Below are 14,754 nucleotides of genomic sequence, written 5' to 3'. Positions count from 1 at the left end.
TATTGTCTCGTCATCTATCAAATCTCATAATCAATCAAAATATTGATATATCGACTGGTCGATGATCTATAAATTCCTAAATGAAACTATCACTGGTCCATTCGGTTCTACGTTAATCATCTCCGATCTCCGATCGATATTTTCCAAGGCGTCGCTGTAAATCGAACCACCGCGATCGCCGAGGTATATAGATCACCAGGAAAAGATGCGTCCAAAAAAAACTAGGCCCAGAGAAAGCGCGGATCCAGGAATCCCAAAGCAAACACGCCGTGAAAGTCCGGACGGACGGCAATCGCCAACAGCCGGCGATCGTTTTAATAATTCGCAGATGCGCCCGGCGAGATAAGAATATTCAATTATCCGGTGGACGTCGAACATCAGCGAGCGGATCGGAGGCCTTTCTACTGAATCGAGGAGGAGGAATCGTCCGGCGACTGTTCCCGGTACCATTCCCGTTTCGAATATCACCAGGGCGCGCGCATTCCGTCTGGACACCGTGGAATCGCTGCCAGTGGCGATGTAGACGGTCTATCGGTCAAGCCGATCGTGGTAGCGCGTGCTTGTACGCCGGCCGAGACACGGTAATCGCGTATCGATAGTCGCGCGCCGTGTAAACCGTCGATCCGCGGCACCGTTGACATATATAACGCTTCGTTAACAGCCGCCGATATACGCTCGATGCATTTTTCACGCGCGCCGCTCATAATAGCGTCGCGCGAAAGCCTCGGACGGCGCGAGCGCTGTCGCCGTTGCAAATTGCTTCGATTTCCCTTCAATGATCCCCGCGCGGCTTCATCGATAACCGAAACAGCGGCGGAGCAATGGAAAGTTCCGAATGTACGCCGACTCGAAGGAACGCCAACACCCGAGTGCGAACAATATCGACAACGATCGCACTTTATATTTCACCATCGGCCTGGTCCGATCATAAAAAAACGACTTACAACGGTCCGCGATCATAGGTATACTACAAGTAAGGCCGCGAGTAACAAATTCGTACACGCGGAAGCGCTATCTGCCCGCCGCATCGAAGAGGAGACCGTTAAGGATTCTAAATCCGCGAACGTCGGACACATTTCTAGCAGCGATTGCGGGAACAAGGGCGAAACGCACCGGGAAAGCAGTTTGATTCGCTTATCGCGAACGGGATTGCGCTATTAGCCGCTCGAGTTTACACGGTTGCTTCCGATCGCGCGCGCCGAGATAAATCAGATCGTCCGTCGTCGTTTGGCCGCGATCGCGCGCATTTTTCGCGTGGTTTCGCGGAATCCGAGCGGATCGGTCCGCCGGGAATCGCATCGATTCCCGATCGCGATCATCGCGGAATGCGCCCAGGCCGGCGTAATTGCGCGTCGATGGCCGACTCGTCGCTAGCGAGCGTCGATCGCCTCGGATCTATCCAGTATTTCGAGGATGCGGCCGATCTCCGGTGGGGTAGTGCCGCCGGCACCCGGAATACCGTAACGTCTGCGCCCGATAATATCGCGTGCCGGTGATTTTCGGGATTCGGCGAGCAACGATCGGAATGTACCTCGGCTGCTGTGTGTCGTTACGTATGCAAATTCGACGGACGGGACGGAGCGGCTCTCCGTTCGTGGAAATCTTACGTAACGCGGAGAGGGTCGAGTTATTGCGCCTCCACGCAGTTCCTGGGTTTAGCCTCCGGTTAATTAATCACCGCGATCGGCCAGATAACTGGTATAATCTTTAATTATCCAGGATTCACGCGCGCCTTCGGTCAGTTTCTCTTTGACGGTGCTATCCGGTTGACGGTAGAATGTCCCTTAGGAACAGTTCCCCGGCGGGAATTCGATACCCGAGAATAACGTCGACCCCGGGATAACGCAGAACTGCGTTTCTAGTATCCATAAAAGAGTAAAGTCTATTAAACGAGGATTGCGCGACGCAGAGAATGTTGTTCTACAATGTTTTCACTTTTATCCGTTTCACGGGAACCCCTACGACCGCAAGAACTCGTGGTCTAAATATAACACCGGGTTAACAGAACGGGTAGAAAAGTAGCAAGAAACGTAGCAGGAGAAACGGTGGCCTTGAGCGGTCAAGATCTCCCTGTGTAACAATGTAGAGCGGCCGAGGAAAGGGTAACCTGATCAGACACCGCGTGTAGCTTTCACGAAAGAAGCCAACCACGGTTCAGCATCAAGTTCACGAAGAGCTCTCGTGAGTTATGTCAATATAAACCGCCGCGCGCCGGCCGCTGCCGGTCCCGTTAATAATAATAATGTAATAAGAAGAGCGGCGCGGAGCGGCGCGGAGCGGAGCGCCACGACGAACCGGTACGCTGATGGACGCCGGGGTTCGCGTTCCATTCGCAGAGCGCGGAGCCGCCGCGCAGCGGCGCGCCGGAGATGGCCGGAGAGAGGAGCGGTATCAGCCGCGGCGATCGCGATGGTACGCGCGCGGAGAGGACTTGCCTACCAGGTGAGACACGGTAATCGCGTATCGATAGCACGGCCGCGACGTATATAGTTCCGATCCACCGCAACGCCGACGTATATAGCTCTCCGCTAATAGTTAACTATGATCTTACAAGCCGCTTACATCCACTCGATCTGGCCGCAGTTGCGAAAACCGGAGGAGCTGCGCTGCCAGCGTCGCGGTTCGTGTTACCGGATTAAGGGTGGATAAGGCTCACGCGATTTTCATCCCTTAGCCGCGGATAGCGGTAAGGACTCTTCTCGGATCTTTGAGAAACGCTTCGCGCTGTTTACCAAGTTTCATTCGTTCCGAGGTGTCTCCAACGGACAGCTTCTCGTTGGTTGTTCGTTCGAGCAGTGTCCGATTCTTGTAGTTTTAGTGTATTTTATAATACCGTTCGCTTACATACATTACCGCAGTGAATCGCGCGTGACTCGTTAACGTTCGATTCGAAATCGGGCCAGCCCGTAATAATTGTTTCGCGATTTTTTGTCAACTGCAAAGCGAATGTTCGATCCGTGTTCGAATACGGGAGGAAATTAGAAGTGGAAATTCGCTTCGGGTCGACGGTGCCAGCGTATCGATCCGATCTCGCGCGATTTCCGTAATTGTATCGAGCGAGACGATCGGCTCCGCGGCGGCGGAACGCGCGCCGATTCCGATCGCGAAGCCCGGACAGACACGCCGCCGCTCGCTCGCTCGCTCGCTCGCGCGCTGGTTCGTGCAGTTGCGTGATAGAACACCGCGGTTCGCCGCAACGGTGACACATGTAACGGCCGCGATGGTGACTCCGTGAGTCATTCCCATTCGAGTGCTCGGCGCGCGGCCGTTTTTACGCGGAGCACGCGTGTAATAACCCTCCGAGGCATGTCTCGATTAGCCGCCCGCGACCGATACGATGAAGCCTGTTATGCAAATTTTTTCTGACTTCTAAACCAGCGCTGACAGAGCCGAGGTGTTGAAAAAATAGGTTCTCTAGTAATAGCTGTTTACGTACGCCCCGCGGTCCGATAAGGTTTCATTCATTAACATAAAACGCCGAACGCGTACACGCAGTTCACCGCTCGGACGCAGGTTCCGCTCGCCGCGAATCTCGCGACCGTTCGATCTGCCGGCGCTTCGATCTTCCCACGAGGAAAGTCTCCGTTGCGTTTTATTCCGGCGAGTATGCAGCTTCGCACGGTGGCTCAATCTCGATCGTCTCATAACTTTAATCTGCCTCGGACCTCGGAGTCCGGTAAACGCTACCGAACAGAGACACGCGGTCCCGAGATTATCTCAAAACTCCGATCCACATGCTAAGCGGTATATTTAAAACCTATATCTGTCTCGTAGAACTCTCCGTAAAAGCAAATCGACCGGGAATATCGTAAACTACGCAATGAGATCATCTACATCCGCTTGAATTCGCGGATGAGCGTCCCCGCGCCGATGGTATCGGTCGCGACACCCTCCTCCCGCTGCTCCTGAAAAGAAAGTTCCCGGTTTCAAGGAGAATACGCGACGAGAGAAGCCGCGCGGCGGAGAGCAGTCGAGCCGGGACACCGTAATCGCGTAACGATAGCCGGTTACAACGTGTACAGAGCCGACGCGACGCGACTCGGCGCGGTGGCGACGTAACCGGCCAGGTAATAGCCCGGTTTACGAACGACGCCGCTAGCCGATATTTTCGCCGGTCTTACGTCGCGCAGCGCCACCCGAACCGGTTGCCGACGCCGCAGAGGGCCCGGTGTAATTGCGCGTCGCGATTGTCGCCGTTATCGGGCCCGCCTAATCGGCCGGGACCCGGGAACGATTTTAGAGCGCGGCCCTAATCGCGACGATAAATGGCCGACGTTCGCTCGGACGCGCCCTGAACGGTCGGAGGCGCGCACGGAATGATATACCACGCTCGGGAGCAGCCTGGACGTGTAGCGGCTGCGAGCTTGTTCGCTGGAATTACGCGCGTTACGAGGAAATACGCGATGCCTCCGCTTCCTGTACACCTGCTGCACCTTCGCCTATGCCGGGGACAGGCTCTCCTGCTAACCAGAAATTCTTGTCTCGGATCGGTTTCGAGCGCGGGGATTTACGTCTTTGGTTTAATACCCTATTCCGTATATCCTGCTCGCTGATTCTTGGCCGAGCGCGCCGAGGATTGGGGAGAGAAGCGTAAAAACCAAGTTGATGGGAACTTGTAGATTCCTTCCGTTCGTTTTTATGCGATCGAGAGTAATTCGATATTCTCGGATTCAAGAGCTTCTTAACCCTTTGCACTGCCAGTCGGCCGTGGAAAATCCGAACCATAATTGTAGCGATATCGCTGTCCAAAGTGGTAGGGAGGAGAAGGCAGTGGATGAATGGTAGGGAAAGTTGCTCGCGAACCGCGAGTCTCGCTCGTGACATTTATGCTCGTCCGGGAATCACTGGCGCAGTACTCGTCGAAGTACGGCGAGGGGTTAAAGGGGAGTCTAATGGAAAAATTGGATTGTCCGCTTTAAGTAACGTAGTTGGTATTAATAACGCCGAAAGCGGGATCGAAATTCACCCCTCGGAGTGGCCCCTAATCACGCCCCTTCTCCGGCGAAACAAAGCATGTCCCGCGCAAGCTCGCCCCATCGTTACCACCCTCGAAAACACCATTGATCCTCTCCCGACACACCTTCGAGGTGCACCGTATGCGTGCCACGCAAGCGACGCGCCCTCCGCCGTCCCGAAACGCGGAGGAAGTCGGTTGGTAACATGGCGGCACCGAGGCTAAGACGATTTCCATCTCTTTGTTGCAGGATTAAGCCGTGGCGCGAACGACTGTCCCACGACCGGACTGTAAATACTCGCTCCTGAGAGGTCCTGGGATTTATTAGCGTCGCCTTGGGTGGACGGAGGAGGAAGCGGAGGAGAGTGGCTGCTTGAGAAACCAGCGAGAGGCCAGGAACACAGGGGAGAGAAGCAGGGGCAGAGAGAGAGAGAGAGAGAGAGAAAGAGAGGAGAGACCGGCGAAAATGGGAGCCGATGCGAGAGGACGAGCCGTGAAAAAGCGGAATGGAGGACGGGCAGGAGGGAAAGAATCGGGGGTGGCCGACCGGAGAATACATAAATCGCGTCCGCCCGCAAGGCGCGCGGCTGCGAGAGACGAACGAGGGACGCCGCGAGTCGGCCGGAGCGGGCTTAGAGGAGATTTAGGAATTAGGGGAATTACGTCCAAGTGCCTGCTTACGCACGAGTACGTAACGGAGGAGAAGAAGACGCTGCCCGGGGAGCAAGGCCAGACGTGCGCTGAATCGCGCCTGAAACTGCGCCTTCGAGAGTTTCAGGGAGACGTCGTCCCGTTGGAGCCGATTCGCCGGCGCGCCTGGCCTCTCCCCGTCCTCCCAAGCCCCTTTGCCACCCCTGCAATCCGCGTTCCGCGTGTTCGAGGAGCTTATTAGTCAATCGAAATTTCGCCGACGACGCCAGGTCGCCAGGTTCTGTACATAAGAGGGCGGTAGACTCACGTACAAGGTCCAGGATCACGTAGAAGGATCGATCCTTGTTTTGTATATACTTTCGCGGGGATGGACGAGGCTCGTTCAACCCCTGTCGCTGTTCTCCGACTGCCGCGGACCCAGTCGCTTCTGGGGACCGAGGCGCTATGGGCAACGTGCAAACTGGTAGGTATCCAGAAGGACCTCGACCCGGAGATCGCGTCTCTTGGGTCCTCCGGACGGCGAATCGACCTGTACTCTGTAAGAAGAGGGAAGAGGGACTCGGAGATTCGAGGGAGTATGGAAAAGACACTTTACCTTTCAACTAACCGATGTTAACGTGCACACGAACACGCGGTAGCAATCGCGCGGTAATAATACAACAGTACGGTGTTCGGAGTCAACGAGAGATTCGACGAGATGTCGGGTTGTACATTCGAAGCGTCGGCGTTAAATTCAAAATGGCGGTGGTCGAACTACGCTTCGCACCGCGCAAGATCGTTCCGCGATCCACGAGGGTGCCGCGGCGAGCCAGTTAAGAGTAAACATTCGTCCTTTTTGCGCGAGCGGCGCCCGCGCTCGCGAGTCGTGGAGGACTTCCGGTCCCACGGGGGATTCGTCGACGGGACGCGCGATCCGAGTTGGCGTCGTACTTTTAACCCTCGTTAATTTCAACCTCCTCTGTGCAATATATCGTTTAGATGCGTGTCGCGTCGATCGCGCGTGATCCTCGAGATTCGTAGGAATCGGATCGACGGCGGACGCCGACCGGACCCGAACTTTCGTGGGCCGACGCGCGCTTCCTCGGTTCGACGATGTCCGCGGGAAACGGTGCGAAACACACGCGAGCGTCGCGCCGCTCGAGATTGTTAATATTTTTTTATATTATATTGTATACCGTGCGAATCGTCGCTCGTTTCGGGGAGTCCGACGCATCGGCAGGTGGATCGGGGCGCGCACCTGTGTCGCGCGCGGTCGCGAACGGTCGTCGGCGGGCGGAGTGCGTGCGCCCGTGGAACGCGAGGATTGGGGAGAGCGAGCGGACGCGAGCCGGCAGAGACGAGAGAATAAAATCGACTATCATTTTGTACTTTGACTACACGAGAGCGAGTATGCGTGCGCGTCAGCGGCGATGTGTGTGGGCGACGGGAATTGGGCGAAGGGCGGCACGGCCGGGTGAGAGGAGGGTTGAAATTGGGTGAAGCTGGCCGAGGGCAAGGTAAAATTGTACATTGTTTTGTAAAGAGTACATTTATTTATATCTGTGATAACGGGCACGGTTAAAAGGAATTAAAAAGAAAAAGCAGGAGAGAGGTAGGTTCGAGAAACGGAGCGAGAACGACGGACGAGGAGCGAGAGAGAGAGAACGGAAGAGTGGAACGGCAGAGACGTAGCGGAAGGGGGAACGTCACGGCGTCGGTATACTTCGACGAAGACGATCGGTGCTCGTGCATTCGTTGACGCATATATCTTATAGGATTAATTCTAGACTCGATAATGGTTTTGTAAATAATCGACGCATAGCCCAAGGGACACGAGGGTTTTACCTTCCTTTCGGATCCGAGCGACAGATAAATAAATGACAAAACAAAAAAAACGAACTATGAATTATAAGGGTAAAACAATTATACATATATACATATATAAATATATATAGGGAAGAGAGGAAGAGAGAAACGTTTGTTTTTCCCGCGCGACACGATCGCACCCTCGTGTGAAGAGACGAAGAGAGAACTATTTGTTGTGAATATACATAATACAGGTACTAGGTATATAGATATATAAATATAAATATATAAATATATATAAATATATACATACTACGATTAATAGGTTCTATTTGGTTGTTCGTACGAATTCAATTGTAAATTAATTCAATTGTACATAGTTCTGAATGTGAATATAGACAGAATATATCTATTATTATTATTATTATTATTATTATTATTATTATAATTTTATTATTATCGTCAGCATTATATTATTATTATAATATTATTATTAATATTATATTATTATTATTATTATTATTATTATTATTATTATTGTCTACTACCATTATTCATTATATTAAAAAGGAGACTATTATGTTGTACGTTTATATTTTTCATTTTCTTTTGTTTTGTTTTTTTGTAGAATGAACCTGACATTCCCCTGGACATTTCCCGATCCCCTCTTCATCCGGATCCCGTCATCCATGTAATCAATAAAGAAGAAGCAAAGGAGGTTTACCTTCGTCGTCAAGAATTTCTTATCACAAAACATGTAATACAATTTATTTAAGTGTTCCCTCGTCACGTATCGTCCACGACGCTACACCAACAGAAAAACACCACGGGATTCGATCATCGCGAATTCTCTCCCGATAATTCCGTCGAATCGAATCCCGAGCAAATTGCCATTCGTTCCTTAACAAGTTTGCGCCCCCGTCGCGCCGCGCGACCACCGACAACCCCGAATATTAATAATCCAGTGGACACCACCAGGCTCGTGGCTCCCCGCTAAATCCGGATAATTGGCATTGCTAGCGCGGCCGACGGGACGAATTTCGACGCGTTCGACGCCAAGGCCGATGGCGGCGATTATTTTCGTGCCCGGACCGGGTATTTTCGCGCGGCGGGAATTCGCGATTCGCGAGTCTAGGCACGCGCGACGGGAAACACCGAAATCGCGCCGCGCTGTAGCCGCTCTCGCATTCCGTAACAGGCACGTCTGCGTTTTGAATATTCGAACAATGGCAGTTTCGCGGTGGGCGGAGTTCCAACGAAAATACGCGGCCCCCGGGCGAAAGGACAATGGATCGCGAGCCTCTCCCTGCTTGACTCGTCCGGCGCCAAGAGAAATAAGCCTCTTTCCTTTTTCAAGCCGAGCTGCTCCCGGCTTGCAATTATCCGCGATTTGCTGTGCTTCGTTGTTCGAAATACCCGCGCTTTGCTCCTTTTCGCGACGTATAAATGGAACCGACATAAACGAACGTGTTGTACGTGAAATATTTCATCCCCTCTTCGAGTAGGATATTCCCTTACCGATGTTGTTACCCCTTCGGAATGATTTTATTGTCGATGATTCCACCGATTGAGGGTAGTAGACGGATAAAGCCAGCAGCAGGACCTTCGAAATTGCACCTTAAAGTTCTTGCCGGCACCGGCCTAACGCTCTTCGCCTCGAAGAATGATTTTCGGTAATAAAATTCAAGTGAACGGTGGTTTTCCTGCACATCTGTCGGCCATGGCCAAGTGAAAGTTACTTTCACCCCCGACGAGGCTCGAGGAAACCATGCAGAGTACACGTGTTCTCCCTGTTGACAGCAAAATTGGCTTCTCGTATCCTGAACTGTCGCGGTGTACGGAACTGGAAGTGGTGGTTCTATGAAATCTCGTTTCAGCGAGATTCGCGGTACTGCAAACCTGTAGAAAAATTAACGGTACCATTTTCCCTGTTTACATTTGAATTTGCCGGACGTTTACGTAAAGGTCTATACATATGGAAATCGGATGATAACGATAAATACAGTGACACGTGCGATAATGCGTCCGATATAGGATCGAGGATCGACCTCGGGCCGAATATTCCATCAATTGTCGCCGTTGCAAAATTGCTTACCGAGCAATTTTTCGCGACGGTTTATCGGTCCACGGCTGGCCGTCAGGTGAAAACAGAGGGGCGCGTACCCGGCGTTCACGTGTTCGCTTCACGCTCGGTCGCTTTGATCGCCCGTGGCATTATTTGCAGATCAGATTTATGCGCGAAAACTTCCCACGAAGATTCAAGGTTCGGGCCGCTCGTGACGTATAAATCACCGCGCCGCTTGTCGCGCGTCGTCCGGAGAAAGCTCTCCTCCGTGGCCCTTCCTCCTTTTTTTTCGCCGCGACAACACGGGATTGTCTATTTTGTCGCGGACGATTTATGTTTTCGCGTGTACGAAATCATTTAGAATCGAGTCGACGGACGAAAAATCGTGCCTCCCATTCTTCGGGCCCCGTCCTCGCTGACTGCTGCTCCCGGCCGCCATTTTGGTTTGCAGGCTCGCTCGAGGAAACGCAGCGAGACCTTCGGCGACCGAGTTTCCTTGAAATTCGAATGAGTTGCAACAATGTAAGTACCCGGACACGAGCAATTGCAAATGAAATGAGATTAATCCTCGACAGGCGGACGGTACACGGTGAAACGGTATAGCGTACAACAATTTTTCACCAGTATCGTGCATCGGCGAGACCCGACGTCACCTCCCTCGACCGTACGAACGGGAATATATACATAGTATCTTTATCCAGTTTTTTAAATTGTAAAGCAACAGTTTACTATCTGACCGGAGATAATATAAATTGGTTCGTGTTTCGCATATTCCCCGTTCTAACGTTTAAACTACAGAACCGATAACCGGTGAATGCATCGGTTTTATCATTATTCCAGTGCGACACGTGGAACTAATAAACAGCGGACAGGTTGAACGTTAATTCGCGCACGAATCTCATTAGCGTTCGCCGATGCCTCTTCCAGCGGTATCGGAGCGCGAACGCGTATCAGGTTTCTCGGTGAAGACCAAAGGTCTCTCGGAGACTGGCCTTCTAAAGAGGGGCCGAGGAAAAAAGGAGAAATTCCTCGGAGAGGGTAATAAAACCATCCCCATTCCCGAGTGCGCGTCGAAGGCGACCGCGCGAGAGGCGCGGACGGTTTATATTGCCGCGTCCTAAAACCCTAACAACCGTAAATTGGGCAACAAAGGGCGCCGGGGGCCGCGACAATCCGCTAAGACAAAGGGTCGAAAGCGTCCGGGGCAACGGCGGCGGCGGCGACGGCGGCGGCGGGGTCGGGGGCGGCTATAAAGTCATAACCCCTCGGCCCTTTTTATTTCTCGTCTCTCGGTGGCGCCCCCTACGCGCGGCCAGGCAGCCGGGCCGAGGTTTACGAGAGCCGCGGCGTTGCAACGGCGGCCTTATATCATCCGCAAAGAAATATGAGATCTCGGTGCCGGCTGTTGAACGTGTCGCGAGGCTCCGCGGGTGCGCGGAAACCTTTCGCGCCGTGTGCACCGCCGCGGTTAACCGTTCCCGATACACCTAAGGGGTCCCGGCCGTTTCCTCCCGATGAATATGCACAAGCCCTCCGAGGGAAACGGCTCCGACGTATTGCGATGATTTAACGCGTGCGCCGCGCGTGCCTTGGGAAACGAATCGCCGCGCCAGCGAACGGAAACGCGCACAGCGTGTACGCGAGTCTGTCTTTCCGCTCCTGGAACCGTGGAATCTGATTACGCGTTTTCGGAGAACGTACCGTTTCGAACGCGGAATGCTCGGTAGTAGTCTACGATATCGTGCAATTGATTCTGAAAGAACTCGTGGTCGGTTGGTATCAGCTGAATTAATCGTTGAAACGCGAAATCAAAGTCGCAATTGTAAAGGATACAGAGAGCGTTACATTCCACGGACTAAAAATTTTCAATTGGCATGCACGGCCGGCGAACCGGCGCTCTCCGATGAAACTCGAAATTGAAACGGGGGTCTCGCCGCGGGTCACGCATTCATAAGAGCTTTTCTTACAAACGATCCACGGGGTCTCGAATCCGAGAGGGAGGCCGCGCACGCATATAGGTACGCGGGGCACCGCGAGCGATGCATCACGGCTGCACCGCACGCGGCGCATCCCGGTATATTAGTCACCGGGAACGGGCACCAACTGCCGCGGCCAAATTGAGTCTTTGCCATAAAGTAAGCCGTAAAAGGGGTTGCAGTCGCGGGGAGACGATTCGACCGTGAGGATGGCGAGGCCAGCGCGCGAAGAAAGAGGACCTGTCCCCCGTGAAACGGGCCCGGCCGGGAGAGGCCGAGGAGCCGGGCTGGAACCCGCGGACATTCAAATTTATGGTAATGTCCGGTCGCTCCGCACGGGGTTATCGATATGGTGCTTCATGCTCGTTGTTGTGCCTATTATTAATATCGCTATCGTTGCCGCGCTCGCGTCTCCTCGGCCAGAAACCGAGGAGAGTCGCGAGGTTCGTCCGCCGCCGGCTTCGCAGAAGGACCCGGGTTATTTGGGGAACCTTTGTTTCCAGGGTCTCCTCGTGATGCCCTTAAATTAGCCCATTCTTCGATAGCCTCGATTTGTACGGGATTTTTGTTTCTCTGCGGCTTAGAACTGGCGGTTCCTCGAACCGCCTGGCCCCGAATATCGTGACCCGACGCTGCTCGTGGTCTCGCCGGAACGAGCGACCGGCGAACGTGCCTTTATTGTGTCGCTGAAATATGGATGCGTCACTGAAAAGAATGTCGAACAAACGAACCATTTAGTCGGCCCGTAGAATCGATTCGTTTCCATCGTTTTGCATAAAATATCGCTTAATTAGGGAAAACTTTCCATTGTTTTCTGCTTCGTTCGTTTCCGATCTTCGACCGAACCCCGCTGACAAATGGGTCCGCGCTGAAAATAAATAACTTCGAGAGATAACGATTCTGTTAACCGTTCGATATACCGCGAGGCATGTTTTATTTATTTCGTTATCTATTCAAATGCACGGGCCCGTGCTCCGTGGACTGCATTTTTCCGCGAAGCACCGTATAATATGCCTATAAATATGCACATCAATATACGTACTTACTTCACTGAAGTTTACAAAGTCCGCAAACTTGTTCCTTCAGCTCTACGTGTCTATTACAGAAGTATTTTTTATGTCTAAATTCCGGAGTGCTCGAGACAGACGTGCTGCGCTTCCCTCGAGCTCTCGGGATTTGACTTTCAAATTAATATTTCTGACATATTTCAAAGGTGAACGCGGGGGAGGAGGAACGGTGCGCTGATCGCGTTTCCGTAATTTATACCGTTGCCGTTTCGAACTCGGTTTAGAACACGTATTCAAATCCGGATACCATTCGAATCTAGAGGCCCCATTCGTTTTCGTATCCGAGAGGAAGTTCCTCGAAATTTTCCGTCGTAAATCCCGGGCTGATTCGAATCGATTTATTTCCATCGCGACACTTCCCGCGAGCGAGTGCACGCAGCGCGCCCGCGAGGACCATGAGGAGCAGCACGCTGGACCTCGGCCTCTTCGCCGTGGGACATCGGTCCGCGCTAACTTACGCCGGATTACGGACACTATTTCATCGGAGCGCGGACACCCCTCGAGGCTGCCCACCATTTTCTTCTCCTCGCCCTTTACTTCGCCCTCTCTTTCTTCTTCTCGTCCCTCTCCGTCACCTGGCACCCTCCTTCAATCGCACTCCTCGAGACTTACTTCGAATTGGCCGAGAGACCAGGGAAAAACTTGTTGAAAGTAACAATTCCTAGCACCTACCATAACCGAGTCTGTCGTAACAGTTCTTTCTGGATATTTATTTGTAATTTAAACGTTCGCTTGGCTCCCATGAACCCATTTCACCGAAAGGGTTGTCTTAACGATATCGCGAACAATTCTAATACCTCGACACGGTTCAGCACTAGAAGTTAAAGTTTCAGAGAGACTATAATCTCCAAGTAAACGAACGGATTTCCTCGGAAAACGGAGGAAATGTTCTTAATTCACAGGAAATTTCAGCGCGTTAGACTGTAGAAGTACTATTCCGCAGTCTCGTCGCGATTCAAATGCGTCGATGTAAGAATGAAACACGTAAGAATAAAGTCAACCGATGATTTCGATTATTAGGAACGTCCGAGCGGAAAATCCAGTCCACAATGGCGGCGAGTATCACGAAACGAGGTACAGAGTGTCACGAGATCCGCGTCGGTTCTCTTCAGCGCCGTGGAACGCGTATCGGAGTCAGAAATCTGCAAAGCCAGGTATGCAAAACGTGTGCGTGATTAAAGCGAGTCGCGCACTGGTTCGAATCGGGCCGGATTTGATCGGATTGGATCGGATCAGATCGGATCAGACATTGTATCGCAGAACTAGTTGCGCACTGGTGCGAATCGGATCGAATCGGACGTCGGTACCGTGCACACTGCGTCGGACAAGTAATGGCGAATAGATTGTCGCTGGCTGGGCGCACCGTCGAAGAAAAAGAACCGATCGATCGGTCCTTTCCTTCCCGCCGGACGCGCCGACGAAAATTTCAATCGTAGCCTCGTCGCACGAGTTTTACGTAACGCATCGTCCTCCGTCGTCCCTGTAAACTCGTCGATGTCACTCGAGGATAAAAGCTATTCTCGCGCGTGAAAAAGGATCAAAAGGATCCTGCGAGAAATTTACGAGCTTATTTAATAGCATATTTAATTATATATTTAATTCAGAGATAACCGAAGCATCTAGATTATCAGCTGAACGATTAGAATTAACGATTTCCGGTGGATTCTTTGGTAGAAAAAATCATGGTTAATTATAATACATATATAACGACTATAACGGTTCCAGAGCTAATCCATCTAACCATCAGACTATCCCACAGGTTTTCGCGGAAGACGCGGCGTCGATCAATGGCGAAACGTGTGCGTTGGAACCGGTTGTAGTTGGCGGTCGTCCTGGCGGAGCCGGATGGAGTCATCGAGGAAGAGGGAATCGACGTGGTCAGGAGGACACCCCCGACAGCGCGGCGTTGTCTAGGAGTTGGCCCGAGTGGAGCAGCGGGTGCACAGACTAGGACGAGACCGAGTCAGCTCACGCTGCGCTGGAATGCCAACTTCCATTTAGGTAGGTACCCTTTCCGACGACAGTGTCGTATTCAATTCTGCTTTAAGCTTGTCTGTCTCGAGGTTGCAGCGAGAACCGACCGGGCACGAGGAGTCTCTTTCTTTTCTACGTTTTTTCTAATTTCGTTGCGGTGGCCGTTCGTATACGCTCCTCGCCGAAGATTTCACCATTAGACGTAAATCGTATCGCGCGCGCGTCGTGCTCGATCGAACTGTAATCATCGGAAGGAGACATTTAGAATTCGTGCCAGTTGGA

General features: G+C 52.3%; 2 protein-coding genes across 4 annotated transcripts in view; one reads left to right on the top strand and one right to left on the bottom strand.

Moving 5' to 3' along the window:
- The window catches only part of LOC116424986 (uncharacterized), a 92,864-nt gene extending 85,357 nt beyond the window's left edge, over positions 1-7,507 (top strand). For both annotated transcript variants that reach the window (XM_076369590.1, XM_031972106.2), the window contains exon 7: positions 5,205-7,507. The gene's annotated coding sequence lies outside the window, so the exon portion shown is untranslated. The remainder of the gene's footprint in view (positions 1-5,204) is intronic.
- LOC143174175 (uncharacterized) overlaps positions 1-14,754 on the bottom strand; it is a 273,986-nt gene that overhangs the window by 241,523 nt on the left and 17,709 nt on the right. The window lies entirely within an intron of this gene.

This window comes from Nomia melanderi, chromosome 7 (genome assembly GCF_051020985.1).
Source record: "Nomia melanderi isolate GNS246 chromosome 7, iyNomMela1, whole genome shotgun sequence".
In the NCBI taxonomy this organism is placed as follows: domain Eukaryota; kingdom Metazoa; phylum Arthropoda; class Insecta; order Hymenoptera; family Halictidae; genus Nomia; species Nomia melanderi.
This window is presented reverse-complemented; position numbering and strand designations above follow the sequence as displayed.